We start from the raw sequence: 23,939 nt of genomic DNA, 5'->3' as shown, positions 1-23,939 counted from the left end.
TGGAAACTTTTCATAAAGCTGTCACTGCCCCATTCAGTACTGACTGAAGAAAGAAGTACATCTGAATTTTTGGTAGGACAACAGATTACCTTTGAGTCAGTGAGGTGTTTTGTGTTTTGTTTTTTTTTTTTTCTTTTGAAGAAGTAATACTTTGAAACTGCTCTTAATATTTTAATCTATATATAGTATCATAGCAGTTTTACAGCAGTATACGAATAAACTCCTTGCAGAGTGTTTTCATAGTGAATATTTAATTCAGAACATGAGGTTGATAACTGCACAACTAAGTCATATTAACTTTATGTAATTAGAAAAAATAGCAGGAGGAAAAGAATGTGTTTCTCAAGAAGCAAACCTATTTTCAGACTTCTTACTGGTTATCAAGCATGGCAAAAGCTTATATGTAGCTGTTTGTTTCAGGGTGTCTTGTTTTTTTTATGATTAAGTTTAAAACATGAATTAATTTCTGTAAATAAAAAATTCCTAGCTACACATGGTATCAAGCATACAGTCAGTGAAAGATAGTGGTAAGTCAGCTAGCTTCTCACTGCATGCTTTCAGATACCAGTGATGGTTGCTTCAGTGTGAAGGTTAGTTTTGAGGAGCAATTGTTCTCCTAATCCTGCCACATGATTAAATGTTTTTCATCAAGTTGGTAGAAACTGTGTAAATACTCAGTCTTACTCTCTTTCAATTCTGTCTGGCAGCCAGGGTTTGAGCACGCATATAACCACTCTGTTTATTCTCACTGTTTATAGTAAGGCTTGTCTTGCAATATACTGACTGTTGCCAGTCTTACTTGACTCATGAGCACACTCAGTACAAATATGGTAGAAAACTGCCATGTATAACAGCAGTAGATAACCAACTTTTGAAGTAAAGACTTTTATATTGGAAAACTGAAAAAGTTAGGTGTATATCAGAAGTGTTAATCACAATGATCTAATACTGGACTTCAATACTGAGTAAGTTTGAGAAGTACTAGCAATGGTGTTCAAGCCATAGTTGCCTTCAGTTACTTAAAAAAAGCCATTGTTATTGTGATTCATAGAGTAAGCTGGTTTAGAAAGGACCCTGGAGGTCATGTGACCCCTTCACTACTTGACTTTATCTACTCTTAAATAGTTTTTCATTGCTCACTGAACTGATAAAACAGCTCCATCTGCTTGAGTGATAAGAAAGGAAGAAAACCAAAACCCAAACCAAAAAAAAAAAACACACCCAAAACCAAAAAAAGAACCCCAAAACAAAACCACCACCACCAAAAAAAAGGCAACAACAAACCTGAAAAGGTATGTGGGTGTGTATGGAGAGGAAACTGGAAGGATTCTACAATGTGTAGCAGTACAATGCTGTCTCAAGAAGCTGGGGGAATTCACTGTTCTGGATGGATTGGTCTGCTTTTTGATGGTGTCCACAATAAAGTGTGCATGCTGAACTGCAAAGATTTGACCTTCTTAAAAGGTATGAAAGGTTCTGAGTCATCTCTTGGAATGTGAACCTAGAGTTATAGAGAGCAATTTGGTTTCAAAATGGAAGCTGAGGTCCCTGGTACTTGTTGAACAGGAAGGCTTTTTTAAGATCAGACAGAAAAGATACGTTCATGTTTATTCTGCTTTCAGAGCAACTTGTTACTGACAAGCCTTCTTTTATTGCATAACATCCAGATAAATAAACTTAGCGTAAAGAAGGGCAACTACTTGCTAGACTGTTGTAAAGGTGGAAATGAAAGACTACAGATATGTTTGTTTTCTGATGTAGGTGTTATTTGGGGATAAAGTTGTTAAACTTCCGGAAGATTGTTAAGTAGTGAAAAGGGCATTAGGCTCAATATCAGCAATGTGCATCTCCTTCATATTTGTGACTGACATGTATGTGTAAAGCATGGTTAATATCAATTGTTACTAATGCAGAGAATAACTGCAATGAAGAATTTTTAGGGATAGCTGCTAAGGGCAAAACCATTAGGAAAAAGAGCCTGGGACAAACTGTCACAGGTCATCTGGTACATACTTTCCAAGATAACTAGGTCCTGTCTTATGCTGTTGTTGCCTTTAGAAAGCATGCGTGCTGTCTTGTTCTCCGTCATATTTCTCCATGTCTAACTTCTGCCTTTTTTGCCTTCCTACGAGCTTGTTGTGCTTTGTCTTACCCACTCTTGAGTAGATGAAATTATCTCTTTATACTGCAGGGGCTTGTGTGCTTAAAGTCTGTTCTGTACATCCTGCCTTGGTCCAGGACTGCTTACGTGTAAAAGTAGAAGTACAGGTAAATAAATATGGAAATCAAAAGACCACTCTTAAATTATTTTTGTTTAGGAGCAATATGAATGAGTTGAGGCACCAGAAAAAGAAAGATCTAAACAATGCATTATAACACTGGTGATGGTGGACTTCAACATTCTCCATACCCCTTCTCTCTCCTCTCCGCCCCCTTCAAAAGAAGAGAAAAACTGCACACATGTGGCCCACCACCAACTATAAGAGAACTTTAATTCAATGTCCTTGATGCTTGCTGTAACTTCTGGAGTTAGTGAGAAAGAAGCTGTTTTTACATTATATATCTTTGTGAGTTATGAATCTGTGGTAGATGTCATCTTCTAGCCCTGATGTTAACCACATCTTAAAAAAATCATCTTATCCAAAAATAGACGTCTTATCCATGTTAATAATGTTCTGTGTCTTCTAATGTCAAATCCGTTATGAAATTAGTTTATTTAGTATCGAAAGTATCCCTTCCTGGAAGGTGTGTGCTGTGTAACTGAACCCTCTGATCACGGGTGAGATGTGGCTATGCATTTAAAGAGAACTAATGAAGAAAGTAACTGAATGTGCATATTAATAGGCTGTAATCTGAATGTGGACTTGGAACTCTGCCTTCATTAGAGAGTGAATGTTTTCTTCCTCTTTATTTTGAGGATATACTCAGTTTTAATAAAGTAACTGACTGGGAGCTGTAATTTCTCTTCAAAACTTCATGTGTTTTGACTTTTGCAGTTGTTTCAGGTATAATAGCTTGATGAATTCATCCATCCTAAGGATTAGGGGAAGGTGGGAAATGGATAACTTGAATTAGGGCACTCAGACAGTCATAGTCTGTGTGAATTAAGCCTGAGTGAATAGCAACTGAGAAGAAGCTCTTGTAGCTAGGTTTCATATCTTTAAGGTAATACCAGTAATCAAAATAAATGAGTTCAAGTAATGGAAAGTGCAAGAACACTGTCGGTATATGTAAAAATGCAACTTCAGTTGAAGTTAGTAAAAAAACTTGTGGAGAAAATGCCATTTCAACTGAACCTTGGACAGTGATGGAAACAGCATAATTTTGGCAGACTTTAAGCCAGGATTCCAAGGGTTAAAAAGTTGTGCTTAGTCTATCCAACAATGTTTTTCGTGTTTATGTAATAACAGTACATGCTGCCACATATTACTCTGGTACTATTCTGTCTGATTTATTTAGTGGATAACTTTCTGCAATAAAACACTGTTAATAAAAATGAAGACCTGCGTTATGCCATAAAATTATGGATTAAAGAAGCTTCATTCCCACACTCAGTTACAAAAAGCTTGGCAGAAGAACAGATGTGTTTCTATGTCAAAAATAAACATAGCAAATATGCTTTCTTCAAATTTCTTGTATGACAGCTTTTAAGTTGATACAGTTCTGCTGCATGTTTGTAGTCTTGCAACTGAATGTAGCTGTGTTTTATACTAGACTGTCAACAGGGCTCCAGCTGAAAACTTTCATCAGAGCTTTGTAACTACAATTGGAAGAAGCATTGTTAAGAGAAATGCTGTTGCACGCCTCAATATGCATGTTGAAGTACTTCATAGTGAGAGTGGAAACTGAGCATTCTTCAGGTTAACTGTGAAGAGGAAAGATGGATTTTGTGGAATTTAGTGTGTGAAGAAACAGTACTGCTTGAATCATAGAATAGTTAGGGTTGGAAAAGACCTTAAGATCATCTAGTTCCAACCCTCCTGCCATGGGCAGGAACACCTCACACTAAACCATGTCACCCAGGGCTCTGTCCAGTGTGGCCTCGAACACTGTCAGGGATGGAGCCTTCACAACTTCCTTGGGAAACCCATTCCAGTGCCTCACCACCCTTACAGTAATGAACTTCCTCCTTATATCCAAACTCAAATGCCTTCCACTAATGTTTAGATTCTTGAGCACTATGGTCACAGTGTTAAAGATTTTTTTTTTTTCCTTAGTAGTTTAGGGGTTTATGAAATACTGCTAAAACTGAACTGGAGTCAGAACAGAAAGGGCGCTGAAGATTTTGATTTAACTGTGCTGTATGCAGAGGAGCTCAAGTAAGATAGATCCTGAGAACTGTATTTGGAAACTTGAGGTAAATACAAATGTAGTGATGAGTTAAGTTTTGAGAGCACACTTAAAGTAAATGTAAAGTTGCCTATGAGACTTCACTGAAGTGGCATTCAAAGTAATCTCAATCTGTCACTTTAAAAATATAAATCAATGAACATACTTCTTGCTATACTTCATTGCTCCCAGAGGTTGTCTAGAGTAAAGTAAATTCCCTGGGAGCATCAGGCTTTTTCCTCTGTCACAGACTTAGTCAAAACCTGCAAAAACTATTATTGTGGTTTTAAATAGATTCCTGTTGGGTAATTTATGTCAGTAGAAAAAAATGTGATGTAGTTCTATCATCTGGTTTACAAAACTCTTTACTTTTATATAATGTTCAGATGAAGTCTGAGTTTCTATCTGACAGATCTCTATTGGATTGAGATCTCGCATTTAAATTCTAACTGTGTTTCCTGCTGTCAACAGCTGTAGTGTCACCAGAAATACTTTGTCAAATCCTTCAACCTGTTCTGCAGCCGTCTGTTCTAAAGTATTGTTACTTCTGTTTGTGGTCTGTTTCATTGTTGCCATTTCAAGGCAGCTTAGATCTCACTTGTACTACTAATGCAATTAAATTCATTGTTTTATTTATTTTTTTCTTTTTAGTGGTGTGGGAGCATTTTAAAAACTTAATCAAAAGTAAGCCAAGTAGTAGGCTGCTGTGCATCACAAAATTGCTTATGTGTTTGCTTCTAAAAGCTGTAAATCTTCAGGTAGGAAGTGGTTTCTTCCTTAGAGTTTTTTTTTAGATTTTCAGTGTTTTTTTATTCGACAAAAGTTATGTTGGGCTGTTTGGAAAGTCTGCTTGGTAAGATGGTACATCAAAACGATAGCAGGTGATATTATTAGTTGACCTGTCAGCATAGAGTAGTAGTTTGACTTTCTATGTTCTGTAATCCATCTTTGAAAGTTGTTAATAACTGAATTATAGAATCTCGGTGTTGTACTTTTGTAGAGTTCCTGTATTTTGTTTGCTAGTTCTACATGGAGCTATTTAAAAAAAAAAAAAAAATCGCGTAACTGGTTTGGTTTCCTGAATGTATTAACTGGCATATCCCTCCCTTCCCCCCCCCCGCCTTGTGAGATATCAAACATGAACATATGGACAGAGTGACACAGCAATAGAAGGATCAAGCTGGATAAACAACCTCTGCATGGAATAACGCTGTCCAAAAGAGTGGTGTGTGGTTTGTGTTTTTTTTATTTTTAAATCCTAGAACTCACTGCGTATTGCAATAACTTGCTTTGAGGAGAGCTATCTTCTGCCTCCACCCCTCCTCCTCAGCAGAATGTGTGGGGACAAGTTTTGTTTCCTTAGTCACAGTAAAGTTTCAGTGGTAGGTACCATGGGACAGGATAAGAACAGTTTAACAAACTGCAGATAATACTGGTTTGCTTCTTTGCAGTGTTTTCTCTGAGTTTACCATTCTGGGAAAGAATGGGTGTTATGATAATAAGAATGGTGTTCTGGTTACTCCCTTTTCAAAAAGAACAAAGTGGATGTACTAGCTTTTTCTAGGAGCTGAGCCTTTAAAATGCTTTTGATACTCAAGTGTCTCAGTCGTGAGCATCTTATCTCTGTGACTGGCCGAGTAGAACAACAGAACTTGTTATTTGTCAGTTCTCTGTGAGATCAGTGAAGAACTACTGTCTAGGAATAAGATTAGTAAGACCTTATAATTTCAAAAGTGTAATCTTGTTAATATTGTTGGTATATCCCTTGATATATCTAACTTGCAGCTGTCTAAAAAGGAGCTAAGTGCTTTGGTTTTAGTCTCATACTTGCGTTTTGATTCTGCAGTCCTCCTGAGAGATTTTTTCAGCATGTTGTTTCTTGAAATTTGGGATCATCTAATTTCCAGCCTGAAAGTTTGTCATAACCGTTTTGCCTGCTAACTGTATCAATGCTATCCTCTTATTTGAAGTACTTTTCTTGGTATTTTATCATTGGCAATTAAAGCATTTATAACCTTGTTGCCAGGCTAAATAATACAGGTTTTGTTAGTCACCTCCTGTAAGAGCACTCTTACGTACTTTCAACTGGAATTCATCTCTCTTGACCAAGGCCAACTGTGATGGGGTAGAGTATTCCAGATAAATGCTTTTTGTACAAAAGCACTGGAGAGTTCTTATTTACTCTGTAATGGTACATCTACATGAGCATTGGTTCCTTTTCCGCTCCCCCTCACTCCACCCTTCCCCCACTCTTTTCCCATCCAGTATCATTCTGTGAGTAACTGGAGCACGTAGTGAGTGACTAATGCTTATGTCAGCTCACAAGCTTGGCTTATAGTAAAACTTGGATTTAGTGCTGAGGGATAGGATTTCCATGATGCTTGGTATTATTGTACTTTATAGCATTGCAAGTGTCTCATTGGAATAATTCACTGTTCTGTATTTTGAATGCATATTTTTTATGTTGGGAGAGGGAAGGAGGAGAGAAAAGGTAACTTGCAAGTTTTGATAGTTTTGGGAAAAAAAAAAGGGAATTTTGAGGGAACAGCTCTGGCTTTAGGTAACCATATTACCTGTGTAGTTATATTGAAATAAGCAATGCTGTAATAAACAATAAAGCTCTAACAACAGTAAATTTCATAGTTTCCTTCTATGGGTAACAGTGTGTTTATCATTATGAATACTTTCTGCTACACTCATACAATGATGTATTCTATTTGAATGCTACTTAACAGAAGTTGGTTGTTTAAGTAGTTTTGGATTTAACAAAACAGAAACAAAATAATGAATGCCGTCTCTTCTGTAAACCTGGAAATAGTACCAAGTGTCTAGTTTTGCTGTCCTGTACTGATGTTCTGTTGTTTACTGAATGACGATTTCAAGATTTAATTCCAAGTTTAATACTGCCTGTCTTCAGGTGTTACAAATGTATAGGGGTTAAGTGCCCATAGCTTACAGAACTGTCATTTCCAACCATTTTTCTCAACACTGGGCCTCTGATTGCACATTCACTGTAGCTGTGTATGTTTTAAGTCCAGCTATGTCTAAAAAATAGAAGTGTTTTAGACAAAAATATTCTTGCTGTAGTTGTTCGCTGTAGCACAGCTTTGAAACTGACAGGTAGAAGGCTGTAATTTAATAGTCCTCACCAAAGAGTACTTGAGTTCTTTTGTGAAACTCCAGTTCAGTGAGAATATCTATCTACAGAAGTTCATAAAGTAAATAAATATAATTTCATGGCACTACTGACATGGTGAAAGAAAGTAGTCTGTCCTGTGAGAAGTGTTTGAAAGAACCAATCTTTAATATTAGTTTGTCAGGAAAGGGCATATTCCTGGAAATGCTGTCAACACTAATGGGATCTCTTTTTTAAATAGTAGTTTGTTTTTTAATTGTTTGGTTTTTTTTTTTGGTAAAGCAGAAGGGCAGTGGTTCCTTACTGTGTTTTGGGGTCATTTTAGATTGGAGTAGTTTAAATGCCAGGCTTTTAGCCCCAAATATCTAGTTGCTAGCTAAAGGCTAACAGGAGGAGAAAAAACAAAGCTCGCAAGTATATAGAAGGTTTTTATACCACTGACTCTAGCTGTATTGTCATGAATGTTGTAGCTATACCATGAAAGGTAGTTGCTCCTATGGGGATCTCTGTGCTTAGTTCTCTTAAATGAAGGTGTTCTAAAGATGTTAACCTGCTGCTTAAGCTTAGAGCATCTCAGGGAAGGAAATTTAAGGACCTGGAGTTTTGTGCCCATTGAATCATGAAAGCTGTTCAGAAATAAGAGTGTGACAAGTACAAAAGATGAGAAACTACTGTATTTCCTCTGATTTTCAGATAGTTTGTGTGAAACATAGCTGAATTGGGGCTTGTAAGCCACTACCTTTGCTTTATGTGTATTATTTAACTTGTTTAAAAAGCTTACTTCAGAAGGGTTTGGTCTTTCTGTTGACAATATCAAAATAAGAAGGTAACCTGTGGAAATCCAGACCTGTGCTAGCTAGAAGCCGAAGCTCAATCTATAGCAGGATATAGTGATTTAAATGTCTCAGTTTAGTTAAGGTGCATCCAGAATCAAGTTAGTTTGTCATTACTTAACAGGATTCCAGGTTATGGCTACAAACTAGAGTTGTGTGTACTTTTGGCGTGTTTGCTCTGTGGCTGGGAAGGTTGGTGGCCCATCTTTGAGGTGGGAATAATTTAAAAATATATATTTGTGACTGGCTGGCTATCATCTAAGCTGCTTTGTTCTTTATGCTTGCATAGATGAGATTATCATTTGTGGTGGAGAAGCTGATGTAATTTCTGGTTGCTTCAGCAGAATTTGAAGGCTTTTACTGGTGATGGTGGTAGCTTAAAGTATCCGGTTTTAAATTGTCTGTATGAGCTTGTACGGGTGCAATCTGTTTTTTTTTTTTACTAACTCCTGATGTTCAGTGTGCTGACTTCTTAAGCAAAAATGATCTGCCCAGGCATTAGAGTAAAACTAAAATTGTACTCTATTCCTGTACTTTCTGAGGTTTTTGTGTAAGTAGAGGGATTTGAAATAATGACATACTCAAAGGTAGGAACTTTGGATAAATATTTATAGAAGGTAGCTTCCAACTACTATGAAGTACACAATATTTCTACTTAGTTTATGGATTAGAGGACCTAAATTTCCTTTCTAATTTATTTAGATGACCACACTCGCTAGGAAGTCTCTCGAGAAATGTAGCTGGTTTTTTAGCATACATCAGTGTTGTGGCACCCTTTGAAAGATAGGGTGGAGTTCAGATGAAAAACTAGTGCAGGCTAATAGCTCTAATGCCTCCAAGTCTGTCTTGTTCAGGTTTTCTGTCCTTAGTCTGCAGTGTAACTGTAGTGTAAGTTAAATCCTGTCGAAGAGTAAAAGGAAGTGTAATCGCTATTAAGCTTAGAGTTAATGGAGTTATTAAAGAAAAAAGTGTTTGGCTCAATGTCTGTCATACTTGAATATGTGCAGAATATTTATGCTGACTTTTAAATTAGGAAAGTATCCATTATGAAATGCACACTACTATACTGCATCCAGAATGTTTTTCTTGAAAGTGAAAAAAGCACCACTGAAATGTGTAGACTCTCATCATGCAGCTTCAATATAATAAATATTTTTATATTAGTGTATGCCACTGGCACATGCTGTACTTGGTAGGGTGAGACTGTTCATTTGAAAGTCCAATGTTAGAAGCTTTGTACTCTCTACTTTCTAATTAGTCAAAATAGACATTTAATAGGAAATAGTTGAAGCTATTTCTTAATAGTGCCAGTTTGGTGAGCAGCGGTTTCATTACCATTGAGATCTGTGGAGGAAATTGCGGGACAGATCAGGCTGTTTTCAAATTGCAGTACACAGTATCTGTCCCCAAACTGTTCTGCCAGAGGAGCCTTTAAATACAAAGAAAACATACAAATAAAGATTGAAAAGCATAGAAGAAAGACCCAAAGTTAGTACAATTAATTTGGCATTTTTTGTAGCTGATGGAGTTTGGAGGTGCTAGGAAATAATTTATGGGAGAAAAGATGTCAAAGACCTGATGTGAGGAAGTAGAAATAGTAAAGATACTACTCAAACACTTCATTGCTCATTAATCCTATGTGGGATGGAGATTGGGTCAGTTGCTGAGGTGAGAGGTCAATTGCTGAGGTGAGTAGCTCGAGAGAGGATGCCTTCAACACCGGAGCGGGGGTTCAGCGTGCAGGAGCCTCAACTCAGAGCGACAAGAGCCACCGAGGGAGCCTCAAGTCCTCGACAGGACCTGCCCAGGAGCCGGAAGCTCAGCTGACGAGAGCGAGCAGCTGACTCACACGGGGCGGAGCCTGAAGCAGCGGCAACAGAGCTGACTGGTTAAAAACCTGCCCCAGGGAGCGCGAGGGACCGGGTAGCGCGTGGATGCAGTTTGCGCGGGCAGGCGGGCGGGATGGTGAGCACTCCTCCTATGATCAGGGCCCGGTCTGGGAGCTCTGCTCTGGCTGCCCCGGCGGTGGCCAGCGTAGGCACCCAGACAGAGCCGATGAGAGGGGAGGCTGCAGTGCAGAGCTTCACCTCTACCTCATGAGGGAAAGAAGGAGGCCGTTAACCTGGGAAGCTGGGAATTAGTGACAAAAAAAAAAAACAACAAAAAAGAAGGAAAAGGACAACCAAAAGCAAGGGGCTTCCCCCTAAATCCCCTGTCCCCACGCAGAACCGCTTTGCTGTCCTACAGGGGGCTAATGAGGAAGCACACTTGAGCCAGAAACAGCTGGCTGATACACTGCTAAAGAAGATCTCTACTGGTGCTGCTAGGAAAAAGCGGTGGGTCATAGTAGTAGGGGACCCTACACTGGAAGGGACAGAAGCACTTTTCTGCTGTCCAGACCCCGTCTCAAGGGAGGTGTGTTGCCTACCGGGGGCACGGATCAGGGATGTGGCAGAGAGGCTGCCTGGACTATTACCCACTCCTGGTGATACATGTGGGTGCTAGGGATACGGATAGTAGTAGATTGGGGAACATAAAGACTACAGAGCCCTGGGGGAGGTGGTTAGGGGCTCTGGAGCTCAGGTGGTCTTTCCATCAATTCTCCAGGATACAGGGGAGGACCTAAAAAAAACTAGGAGGATTAGCCAGGTTAATAAATGGTTAAAAGGGTGGTGTCATAGTCAGGGGTTTTGGTGTCTTGAACATGGGACCCAAGCTAGGGTCTAGTGGGGGCTGGTGGAGCTGGTCTGATAAAGAAGGGAAAGAGCAGTTTTGGTAGGAGGCTTGCCAGACTGGTCAAGGAGGCTTTAAACTAGATGTGTTGGGGGAGGGGGGCATCATTCCATTCCAACACACCCAGTCAGTTGCCAGCACCTATAATAAATGCTTGGAGCAATGCAGAGATATTCCAGCTGCTCCAGCCAATGAGCTGGCTTCAGTTGGAGCTCAGCTCAGATGCCTCTATACAAATGCCCGTAGCATGGGGAACAAACGAGCAATTAGAGATGCGTGCACATCTACGGGGGTATGATATAATAGGCATCGCAGAAACATGGTGGGATGGCTCCTATGACTGGAGTGTTGGAATGGAAGGTTACAGGCTCTTTAGGAAAGACAGGCCTGGCAGGCAGGGAGGGGAAGTTGCCCTTTATGTTAGGGATAGGCTGGAGAGTATGGAACTGTGTCTGGGGACAGGTGAGCTGTCCACAGAGAGTTTGTGGGTCAGGGTTAAAGGGAATATAGCTATGGGAGACATTACTGTGGGGATCTGTTACAGACCGCCTGATCAAGGAGAACCTGCGGATGAAGCACTCCATAGACAGGAAAAGCCTCACGCTCGCAGGCCCTTGTTCTCATGGGTGACTTCAAGCACCCTGACATCTGTTGGAAGGACGGTAGGGCGCGGCACAAGCAATCCAAGAGGTTCCTCGATTGTGTAGAAGACAACTTCCTTCTGCAAGTAATAGAGGAGCCAACATGGAGAGGGGCCGTGCTTGACCTCGTGCTCACCAACAGGGAAGGGCTCGTTGGAAATGTGACGCTCCAGGGCAGCCTTGGATGCAGCGATCATGAGATGCTCGAATTTGAGATCCTCAGGACAGTGAGAAGGGCGTGCAGCAAGCTCACTGCCCTGGACTTCAAAAGAGCAGACTTTGGCCTCTTCAGGAACCTGCTTCAGAAGGTTCCATGGGATACAGCCCTAGAGGGCAGAGGGGCCCCAAGACTGTTCGTTGATATTCAAGGATCATCTGCTGCAAGCTCAGGAGTGTTGCATCCCAACCAGCAGGAAGTGCAGCAGGAGGGCCAGGAGACCTCCTTGGATGGATAAGGAGCTCCTGAGGAAAATTCAAATGAAAAAAGAGGCTTATAGTAAGTGGAAGCAAGGACAGGTGGCCTGGGAAGAGTACAGGGATGTTGTCTGGGAAGCTAGGGACCAGGTTAGGAAAGCTAAGGCTCAGCTAGAATTAAACTTAGCTAGGGGTATTAAGGGTAACAGGAAGGGATTGTACACGTACATAGCAAATAAAAAACAGACTAGGGAGAACGTAGGCCCCCTCAGGAAGCTCTTGGGAGAACTGGCTACACAGGATTTGGAGACGGCTGAGGTTCTGAATGACTTCTTTGCCTCAGTCTTCACTGGCAAAGCTCTGACCAAACCACCCAAGTCTTGAAAGGCAGATGCAGGGACTGTGAGAATGAAGACCTTGCGCCCACTGTAGGAGAGGAACTGGTTTGAGACCATCTCAAAAATCTGAACGTGCACAAGTCCTCAGGTCCTGAAGGAGCTGGCAAATGAAGTTGGGAAGCCACTGGCTATCATATTTGAGAGATCATGGCAGTCAGGTGAAGTTCCCGATGACTGGAAAAAGGGAAATATAACCCCCCATTTTCAAGAAGGGGAAAATGGATGACCCGGGGAATTACAGACCAGTCAGCCTCACCTCTGTGCCTGGCAAAATCTTGGAGCAGATTCCCCTGGAAGGCATGCTAAGGCACATGAAAATCAACAAGGTGCTTGGTGACAGCCAGCATGGCTTCACTAAGGGGAAATCCTGCCTGACCAATTTGGTGGCCTTCTATGATGGGGCTACAGAACTGATGGACAGGGGTAGAGCAGTTGATGTCATCCACCTGGACTTGTGTAAAGCGTTCGACACTGTCCCACACGACATCCTTGTCTCTAAATTGGAGAGACATCAATTTGATGGATGGACCACTCGGTGGATAAAGAACTGGCTGGATGGCCGCACACAAAGAGTTGTGGTCAACGGCTCAATGTCCGGCTGGAGACCAGTAACGAGTGGTGTCTCTCAGGGATCGGTGTTGGGACCGGTCTTGTTTAACATCTTCATCATTGACATGGACAGTGGGATTGAGTGTGCCCTCAGCAAGTTTGCCGATGACACCAAGCTGTGTGGTTCGGTTGATACCCTGGAGGGAAGGAATGCCATCCAGAGGGACCTTGACATGCTTGTGAGGTGGGCTGATGCCAACCTCATGAAGTTTAACCATGCCAAGTGCAAGGTCCTACAGCTGGGTCAGAGCAATCCCAGGCACAGCTACAGGTTGGGCAGAGAAGAGATTCAGAGCAGCCCTGTGGAGAAGGACTTGGGGGTGTTGGTTGATGAGAAAATGAACATGAGCAGTCAGTGTGTGCTTGCAGCCCAGAAAGCGAACCGTATCCTGGGCTGCATCAAAAGGAGTGTGACCAGCAGGTCGAAGGAGGTGATCCTGCTCCTCTACTCTGCTCTTGTGAGACCTCACCTGGAGTATTGTGTGCAGTTCTGGTGTCCTCAACATAAAAAGGACATGGAACTGTTGGAACAAGTCCAGAGAAGGGCCACGAGGACGATCAGGGGACTGGAGCACCTCCCGTATGAAGACAGGCTGAGGAAAGTTGGGGCTGTTCAGCCTGGAGAAGAGAAGGCTGCGTGGAGACCTCATAGCAGCCTTCCAGTATCTGAAGGGGGCCTATAGGGATGCTGGAGAGGGACTCTTCATTAGGGACTGTAGTGATAGGACAAGGGGTAACTGGTTAAAACTTAAACAGGGAAAGTTTAGGTTGGATATAAGAAGGAAATTCTTTCCTGTTAGGGTAGTGAAGCACTGGAATAGGTTTCCCAGGGAGGTTGTGAATGCTCCATCCCTGGCAGTGTTCAAGGCCAGGTTGGATGAGGCCTTGGGCGATATGATTTAGTGTGAGGTGTCCCTTCCCATGGCAGGGGGGTTTGAACTAGATGATCTTAAGGTCCTTTCCAGCCCTAACGATTCTATGATTTTGTGTGCATGCTCCTAGCTGAGTATCTTTCATTAGCAAAACAAATGTAGGATTAAGAGAGGCTCCAGTCTTTCTGAAGTACCTAAATTTTGCATTTAATATGGTAAGATATTGTACAGAGGAGAGGGAAGGAAGAAACTGTGCTCATTTATGGGCCTACAGTTCTTTTCCATCTTCCTTCACAAGCCTGTCTACGTCATATTCTTTCTTTAATCTTTCCCTGAAGCCACTCCATTCCCTGTATGGTTTTTACTAAAGTGTTGTAAAGAGAGTTGTTCTGTCCTGCATCATGATGAATATGCCTTTTTCAGTTAAATATTCTTTTGTTTGTTTTGTCTCTTTTACTTATGCATTTTATGAAATGGCTTAAAAGAAATAGTAAAGAGGATGACATCTGGAATAGTTCTGAAGATACAAAAAAGTCTTGTGGATGTTTTCTAAAGGGAAAAAAACAAACCAAACAAAAAAAAAACAAACCAAAACCCAAACACCAGAAAGACAAAATGATATCCTGCATGGGAGTTAAATGAAGTTTACTTCCATTTCCATTGTTGTCTTAATGGTATGGGATTATTTTCTTGTTTGTAAAAATTTGCTTTCAGGAGTGTAGGGAGATGGATGCATAGCCTTACTCCAGGATATACTGTTGCTGATTGTGCATGAAGCACCTAAAAGAAACTCTTTCCCTTTCCCCTGTTCCTTGTCATGTTCTGTTGCAATCCTAGGCAAGGCCAGAATCAGTATGTGTTGTTTGGGGGCAGTAGGTTGTAGGTTTACTTGTGAGGCATAGGTACGCATTAGTGTAGGATAAAAGGTCACCTGTACTTGGAGGCAACCTTTGAGTATTCTGATTGGATCACAGAGCAAATTGCAAGAGCAAAGGCTTATCAAATCAGCTGTTATAATATCTAGTTCTTAAATAATAATTTTGGTCCGAAGGTCAAGCTGTAGAAAGCTTCAAGCTCTGCTTGTTCTTTATCTTGGAACTGTGGCAAAACTTTTTCTTCTGATTAGTTTTCTGTATTACTGGTAGTCTGTGAATCCTTGCAGTGTATTAAGGAGCAGCAGTTTAGCTGGGAGGTAACAGGTTTAGGCAGCATCTATTGGAACATCTTGCCAGGAAGTAATTGGCTATCAGCAAGGGTTTTAGGACAACTGGGACATGCTGTGACCCTGAGCAAAAGTACCTTATTAGCATAAATATGTTCATCTAGTGAACTATAAAAGATGTGTATAGTTACAGTTGTTCCTTATGCAAAGAAAATGTATGGGTAGCCTGGGAGAGAGGAGGTAAAAATCATTGGTGAGGAACAGGCTAGTGGTACTTGCACGTATGGGAAGGGAGAGAGGAGTTTGTAGTAGACACTTTTTTTTGTCAGTACTAAGGTTTGGTGATGGTGAGTTCTTGTCTAGTTTAAATTAAAGCTAAGTCTGGTATCCTAAAAAGCAGTTGAAAGACCTCTAATACTTAGATTTGCTTAAGTTCAGTATCTTATGCTCTGCATTCAGGTTCTTGGAGCATTCATTTACTGATCACATACTTGGTAATCTCCCTGTACAATGCCTCATTCTTACAGACTTGTTTTATTTGTAGAGTACTGAAAACATGCGTATGTGTGTAGTAGACAATCTCCTCAAAGTATGGCATAAAGTTTAATTCCTTCAGGCTTTTGACAGCTTCTTCCATGACTGTAAGGGTTGGAACCTTCCTGACATGCAGTTCTGGAAACCAATATTGTGTGTTCTTCTGTGTAGTTACCATGAAAGAATAGCTCTGAGTACTATGGAGTTCTGATTCTATCAATGATAGGATCAGCTTAAAGACAGATTAATCCTTAGTGTTTAACAGGTACTTCTTTAGGTGTGACTTCCTTTTATTCAGCTTTACAGAGAACTTCTGTTTCTTTAAACTGATATTTGGTAGGTAGTTTGGTATGTGATTTCATACAAGGTAAATACCTTTGATTGTGCCTGTGTCAGTGATTTGGTATATGTATTGGAGCTTGCTCTTACTACATCAATGTCTAAATAATGTCAATGTCTAAATTTTTCTTAGGTTGAGAAGATGTACCTGTGGCACATGAGCCAGTGGCATCTTGGAATTGAGCACCTACCCAGTTTAGAAACCTTAAATATGTTTTAATCCCTTTGTTTGGTGTTGCAGTATCCTTGTGATAGTTAAAGATCTGTATGCAGATCCAGTGCTAAGGAAGCCGGAAACTTAACCTGTTTTAATTGGATTTCTTCCTCAGCAGCTACAATTAAACCATTTTCCAGATTGTATCATGTGGCATAGGAATCTTGTTACGCAGTAGGCCTATGACCTTTTTTGGATAGAAGACTTCATTCAGGATAGCATAACCTGCTTGAGACAATGTAGGAAAGGAAGCCTTAACAGACATCAGTTTGAGTCAGTGCTAAATACAAGTGATTAAAAAAACAAGAGAAGCTCCTGAGATCCTCCTTATTTGTCCAGACTTCTAAATGATATTCTGAAGGTACAAAAACTTGAGACCTGTTCTAGTAAAGCTGAAAATAGCTGTGTCCTCCCCTTCCCCTGGAAACATAGGATTTTTTTTTTTATTATTTTTATTAAATTTGTTTTTATCTTTAAAGTGTTTCTCTTTAAGCCATGCTAGTATGAGTGATTGGGCTTCTCTACTTTGGGCATTTCTGTATGTAAACTAGTTTCAAGCTGAAGCTGAATATTATAAAAACAAAGACTCGATCTCTTCCCTGTACCTTGTTTTCAGGATACATCTACATAATGCCCTATAAACTTGGGTTTGTCTGGTACTTGTCAAATCCAGTAACTTCTGTAAGGTCTAGTCTTTTCTTAGTTCTAGTGGCTAATTAAAGTGGTTTTGCTGATTTAGACTTTGAGAGGCCAAGCTGTGTTTTACTAGCCACTGAGCTCACTAGTTCTCTCTGTAATGTAAGACAGCTTGGCAGAAGCTGATAAGGAACTTGGCTGCAATGTGGGGCATATATTGTCTAACAGGCTCTGCAGGTAGGACATGGGTATGTACCGTATCAGTGTTTGTCTTATGCTATTGCACTTTGATTTTACTTAAGGGCTGCGTGTGCCAGATGCAGGTGAACAGCAGACTGCAACTAAGGCACCATCTGGTGTGTGGGGTTAGAATGGGGAAGAGGCTTGGTGTTGTAGCAATAGATTCTGCATTCAGACTCACAATGTTGAAGTAAACAGAGCTATGCAGCTCAAAAGCAGCTGGGCATTAAGCATTGGGCAGGGCAGACTTGGAGTGGGTGATGATTTCGGGTACTTCTCTGTTCACGTGCATGCCAATACTGAAATAGAGCTTCTAAATTAAAATTTTCACTCACTGCTCAACTGACTTTTTTTCTTCACGGTAATAAGTGCCCCCCTGCCCCCAGCTTTGCCATGCCTGTTTACTTGGTCTTAATTTGACCATCTACCTACACCTTACTGTCTTTGTTCATGGTGGTTTCAGTCATGTGTACTGCATGAAGAGTTCTGTTCTCATTTGTGTTGTCTCACAGAAGGGAAAAACTCCTCATTCAAGTTTGTTCCCCTCTTCTGAAGAGAATGTTCTTCCTTGCACTTGCCAAGGTGGCATGTTTGGTTTTTATGCCATTAGTGAAAGCTTAAGCCACTATTGCACAGATAGTGAATTTTGGCTCCTACTAAACCAAAGTTTCTAGTGAAGCTGAAAAGGAAGGACAGAGGAGATTTTTACTTGTGCTGCTTGTGATGTCTTTTTTGGGAGTCTGCTAAAACAAAGAACTCTCATCAATTCACTCTGTAGCACTCACTACAAATAGAGTTTTGTTTAGAATTTGGCTGCTAAAAAATGCCCTTTCCCTTGAAGAGATACCAGTTGCTTTTGTTTAATTAAAAAAAAAAGGAAAAAATGTTATTTCTGTTGTTGCTAGCAAGTTGGAACCACAATTGTATTAGCAGCAGTTAGGAGAATTACATGAGACTCTCCTAGTGTAAATTTGTTCATCCAGCCATCTGTCAGTAACAGTAATCTTAAAGTTCTTGTAGAGATGAAGTCAAGCTCTTGCTAGAGGGTCTGATTTGGCAGATAAATTTTGCTCCTTTTTGCACTCTTCCCTTTACCATTGCTGTGCTAAAAGGGAAAAGGAGCTGTCAACAGAAGCAAAAGGTGGTTCAGTGTTCTGCAGCTAATGTTTGCTATGTTTATGTATGCTAGCTCTCTATGTGGTGTAACAAATCTTTTGTGTTACTGAGATGGCTTAAATATTTCTGGGCTGCTTCTTAAACTGAGCTGTCACTGGCTGACTTGCAGCTCTCCAGTTCAGATTATTCTTTTACTGAATATAGATTAATTTAGAAGTTTCTGGATTTTAGACGTTTTGTAGTCTTTATATTTGAGTGCTGAGAAAATGTAACTGCTGCAGATTTGTCTGTATTGCAACAGAATTTAATGCTTGACTGGTTAAAAAACCAAACCAAAACAGAGCACTGAAGACCAAGAAACTACATGTGTTGTAAACATGAAAATATATTCTTCAAGGATTAAATTATGGTGTTCTGCCACCAAGAGAGCATTCTCTCTATTAATGAATTCAAGTCAAACCATACACTGATGGAAAACTTATACTGAACTAGTTTGAGCATGTTACAATGACATGAAAAGGTAACAAAACCCCAACCAAACACAGTGTGGTGGCAGAACTGAAGGGGGATGCCCTGAAAACAAAGTTGTATTTTATTTATTCCATGCAACTACTTTTTCTTCTCAAACTGCAGCTTCAGGTCTTCCAGAGGAAAGGAGTGTAGGAGGTAAAGGCTTTTATAGTCTTAATGTTAGGTAGGCCCCTTAACCAGCTCTCAAGAATTCAGTTAAACTTTAGTCCTGGTTTAATTTCTCAGTGCACTAAAAGGGTGATTCTTTCTTCAGTACTGAAAACTGGATTCCTGAGTGCCATGAGCTGGGCACAGTGGTCATACAAACAGACCTGAGACACCTGAGCTCAACTTTGAATCCGATATAACCATATGCAAACCAGACCATGATTAGTGTTTTTTTTTGTTCCTTTAAGCTGTCCAGATGAACAGGAATATTCTGCTGTGTAACTTACCCCATGTGCATTTTATTTTTTTTTGCTGATTTGTGCCCCCCCCGCATAGGTTTCTCTTGGTTCTTGAGATGTTTAGGTTCTTATACAGTCAGTTGTACTGGTAGCTGGTTATAAAGCAGTCTGCCAGTGGTGCCTATTCTTGTCTGTAGTTTGAATTAGTGCCGTGTGTGATATTTAATTTTTTGATAAAGTCCAAAAGGATTTGCTGAGGTTCTGGCTGTGGTGTGTAGGCCAATCCACTGTTTTCTTTCTAAATCAGTGATGGGTTCCAGGTCTTGGTAATCATTATGAAGCAAGGTTTTAAGCTTCTCCAGGTTGCAGAATAAGTCTTCAGTTTGCTTTTCCATATCAGGCCCAGCAAAGTCTCTGCAGTCTCAGACTTCAACTGACCTCCTTGAAGCAGGGGAGGCTCTTCAGCTTTTGCAACTCAGAATGTCTTCCCACTGTCACAGAACTATTATCAACAGTGGAGCATGTGATAGCATGTGTTTAGACTTTTTCCTTGAACAGTACTTGACCTCTTCCCCTGACGATGTGTTTTCAAGCTATGGTATCTTTTGCACAACTGTCTTACAGTCCTTTCACCAGGTAGAAGTCAGTAGGTAAGGGTGCTATTTTTTGGCTTGGGGTCATGGCATGTATAACCCGTTGAATCACACAGGCCTAACAACCTGGGCATTCCTCTAGTGAGTAGTGTTGTGCATCTTTAAAGAGGCATTTTCAGTTTGAGAATATACTGTGAGAACTTGAGAATCTTCAGTTTGAGGCAGTGATAATCTAACTGCCAATTTGCAGTACAGCTTCCTTGAATTCTGAACCATGAGATCACAAATTAAGGTATTTTTAGCTCTTTCCTTTTTCTCTTCCATGCCAGAACTTTCTCTTCCCATTCTTTGTCATTGTAGACATGTATGTATAGATGCAGTCTAGAGAACCTTAACATGGCACTTAATATCCTTTCAAGTTCCTACCCATTGGTTTTGCTGATTCTGTGAAGGCAGCCTTCTGCATTGCCACTCTCAGCTGGAAGGCTGGGTAAGGTCTAAGCTCTTGAAAGACTGCAGAGGAAAGTTGACTTCTTCCTAATGCAAGGCCCAAAGGTTGCCATAATCTTCTGATGACTGTTTGTTGTAAAGTCAGTGAGTTGAATAGGGGGTAACTGTGCTTCCTTTACTAATTTACCATTTCCTAGGGAAGTGGTGGAATCACAGTCCCTGGAAATGGTGTCAAAAATAAAAAAGCATAGCTGAAGCAAGCATGGTTTAGTGGTGGACTTGGCAGTCCTGGGGTAATGATTGGACTTGATGGTCTTAAAGGTCTTTTCCAACATAGTTGATTCTGCGATTCCTGTCCTCATAATCGCCCCCTTCCTCTGCCCCTGTGGAGCTCATCGCTTGAGTGTATTTATAGCCTTACTGGTAATTGAGAAGTAGTTGTCTGCAGTATCCGTTATCCATACCTCTTTTAATATACAGGATGTTTCTGAAATGGTCAAGAAATGCTTCCACTCTAATGATTCAGAGTAGCTAATTAAAAAGAGCTTCCATTGTGCTAAAGTTTGGTGGTGTGTGTCTGTGTTTTTCTTTTACTGTGTTTTTTTTTTTTTATTGTGAGTTTTTTTTTGTTTTTGGTGTGAAGTTACCCAGTGTAAAAATGGACATGTGAGCTAGCCCTGAGTCTATAACGTCTTCAGTGACTGGACTTGTTGATATTTACAGCTTACATGCCCATTTTGCTCACTTCCTCACCTTGGTCCAGGTTACTGGGTTGTATTTTTGAGGAACTGAAGGGAAGGGAGTGCTTTCTGAGCTATATGGTATAGCAGTTTTTTAGAGTGTTTCTTTTCCTCTCGGAAAGGTTGTCCTTGGGAGTGATGGGGAATGTGTCTGCACACCTTTAGATCTACACAGATCCGAGGTATTTGGTTACTTTGACTGATATCACATAACTACTTATCAAATGTTTCTGTTGAAAATACTGTTTTCTGATAGTCTGTTAGTGTCTTCTTTGCATGCCTTTGTACCTGGTATGATGTTTCGATATCTTACTTGTTTTTTTTTTAATAGGTGTTTTTTTTTCCTTTCCCCTTTCTTCAGGGTATCACTCATGATTCACCTTTTGCCTTTGTGCTCTTGCTCAGAACTCGGATTATATCTTGTCATCATGGTTGGAAATCATAATTTCTCAGCAGAGTGAAAGATCTTTAATCTGAGGTCCTACTTTCAACAAGAGGTTGGACCAAATGATCTCGAGATCCTTTCCAGCCATGGCTTTTTTAATGATTTTAACTCTTGTTACTCCAGTTGAACCCTAAATCAAGAAGGCATCTGGTCTGAAGAGGAGTTTGCCTCTATGCGCTGTCAAATTCTGCTTGTTGTCTTATCTATATCTTACTAATGTCTTCTAAGAGAACTGACAAATGTGGTGCATGTAGAATTGTTTAAGTTTGTGCTGCAAAAGATATAGAAATCTGTTTCCTTACCACTTGACATGCTTGTTTTAAGAAGCAGCTTCCTTGATACTTGTCTGTCTTCCCAGCAGTGAGGTGATGTTACAATACTAGAAGGCTGTAAAATCTTATTTGTCCTGAAGACTTTCTGTATGTACTAAATTTGTTCTAGTTAGTTTGTCTGTGTATGTATTTGTGTGTGTATGGTTTGGTTGGTGTGTTGTGTTGAGGTGGTTTTTTTTGTTGTGTGTGTTTGTTTTTGAAGAAGCATTTTTAATTCCTTAAGGCTCAGTGCTTTCATTCAGCTGAGTAATCCAGGATTTGCATGAACACAGCCAAAATCCATATATCTTACTGTACAGCACCTTGCAGCTCATGGGACAATATCTTTTCCCCTTGTTTGTGTGTAGAAATTTGCTGTCAGTAAGAAGGGAGGGATGATAATTTGAGAGATGTCACAGAAAAGTTTTCTCAGAAATCTTCAGTATGATGTTCTACCCTAAATTATTCCATGAACTATTTCTACAAGCAGAAGGGGCATGAGGTAGCTACACTGAAAATACAAGCTTCTGCCTGCATGGAGCTTTGACATGAAATTTATGTTTGGGGATGAGGACTGCAGTGGTAAAAGTGGGCAGGTGAATAACTGCTGAATTTGGAGAGTACAGTGAGGAAGAATGTTTTGTCAAAGTCAGCTGCACGAGACTCAGTTTAGAGCAACTAACTGGTCCAAAAAGTCATCCTAATATATTTGAGTCAAGGTAGTGTAGTAGAAGTAACTGAATGGTTGCAAGTGCTTGCTTGCAAGGCAGGAAAATAGGTGTGTATGTTTGCAGGTAAATGAGAACCTTGTGAGCAGTGAGCAAAAATGAGGTGTAGCTGTGAGATCAATTTAAAATTAAGTAATAAGGGTCCAAACCAATTCAATAGTTACTAAACCATATGCACTAAGTTGTTCAGTTGCAATTATAGTGTCAAATATATTGTATGCTTATGTGTTTAGAATGCTGCTTCTTAACTGACTAGGTTTATCACAGATACAGTTGATCAAGTAAATCACTGTTGTTTATATTGAAGGAATGTAAATTTGAAGTCTTAGACTTAATGTTTTCTGTTGAGTATGCTAAACTCTGGGTTCCGACTGTCAAGATATGCAACTTTCTGGAAGAAATGATCTGAACTTACAAGGCATATAAACATCCTCATCTTTTCCTTCTCCCTCCCTTTTGCCTAATACTGACTGCAGAGTAGTAAGTCTTTGCAATTTTGAGAAGCTGGATTACTGGAGCAGCATGAAGTAAGGCACTGGTTTTGGGGCCAAGGTACAAAAGAGGAGTATACTGACCAGTGCACTTAGCTCAGCTGTAAGCTGCTAATGGGTATTAAGAAGTGTTACAGGCAGAGGTGCTAGGCATATCCTTAAATATACAGGAAATTGGAGTGTAAATGCCTAAGTGTTTCCTGTACTACCAAGACTCTTGCTAAGAACTTAAAAAACCCTTCCAAACACACCCCCCAGACAAATTCTAGAGCTCATCCACATAGAGGGTGCGGAATGCCCTTTCTTGTGAAAAGGTTCAAATCCATTTTTACAGGTGCTGTTACTGGTGTGCCTTGTTACACTGTTAGTGGCCTTAGAGCCTATTGGAGTGCTTCAGTTTACTTACTCTTTTCCTCACTGTAGGCTACATAGCAACAGGCTACCTTCCCTTGAAGGAATTCCCTGTGAACTGTAGTGATTTCAGTTAGGTAAAAGCCAATACAGGCTTGTTCTGTAGTTGTCTAGTTCATCTTTTTGCTTTAAAGGTGTGGAAAAGTGTCAGTCTTTTCATATTGGCTTTCCCATGAGAAGAAAGGTAAAGGCTTCATGGCAAGTTATCAAGTGTTTTTTGTATCTTGTGTTCCTGTGGAACCTAAGTAGTTAGCTATACATTGGCTATAGTGTTTGTAATAGGTCTACAGAAAGGAGCTCTAGTTCCTTTCTGGTACCGTAGCAAAGGGCACTCACTGTTAATGGTAGTTGAAGCATTTACTAAAACTCATGAATGCTATGCAACAAAATAACAGTTACATGCCAGTGCTGTTAGATATCTTCAGAAGATGTGTTGTGGATTTATTTGAAATGCTGGCTTTTAGAATTTATCCTCAGTCTAAAGAGTCTGCTTATGAAGAGAGCATCTTTGGGCCAGTGCTTTAGCATCATTACAGCTGGGACTGTAATGGCTTGTTTACAAAACTTTACGCTAGAAGAGGACCTGAACTTAAAATTTGCAAACTGCAAAGTCTGTCAACTGAAGCATGGAGGTCTGATGTACAGTT

At 40.4% G+C, this 23,939-nt stretch overlaps 1 protein-coding gene across 14 annotated transcripts in view; it reads left to right on the top strand.

Moving 5' to 3' along the window:
- Positions 1-23,939, top strand: part of TRIP12 (thyroid hormone receptor interactor 12) — an 83,541-nt gene that overhangs the window by 3,596 nt on the left and 56,006 nt on the right. Inside the window, exon 1 of one of the 14 annotated variants that reach the window (XM_062638968.1) lies at positions 1,346-1,464. The exons of 10 other annotated variants lie outside the window; for them this stretch is intronic. The gene's annotated coding sequence lies outside the window, so the exon portion shown is untranslated. Of the gene's footprint in view, positions 1-1,345; positions 1,465-5,458; positions 5,562-5,583; positions 5,712-23,939 lie in introns of those variants that run through there. 3 more of the 14 variants (XM_062638967.1, XM_062638966.1, XM_062638969.1) reach the window with 3 other exon arrangements.

This window comes from Pezoporus occidentalis, unplaced genomic scaffold, assembly GCF_034315485.1.
Source record: "Pezoporus occidentalis ecotype Australia unplaced genomic scaffold, CSIRO_AGI_Poc_V1 ctg59, whole genome shotgun sequence".
NCBI lineage: Eukaryota > Metazoa > Chordata > Aves > Psittaciformes > Psittacidae > Pezoporus > Pezoporus occidentalis.
The sequence above is the reverse complement of the archived record's forward strand: the minus strand, read 5'-3'. Positions and strand labels throughout refer to the sequence as shown.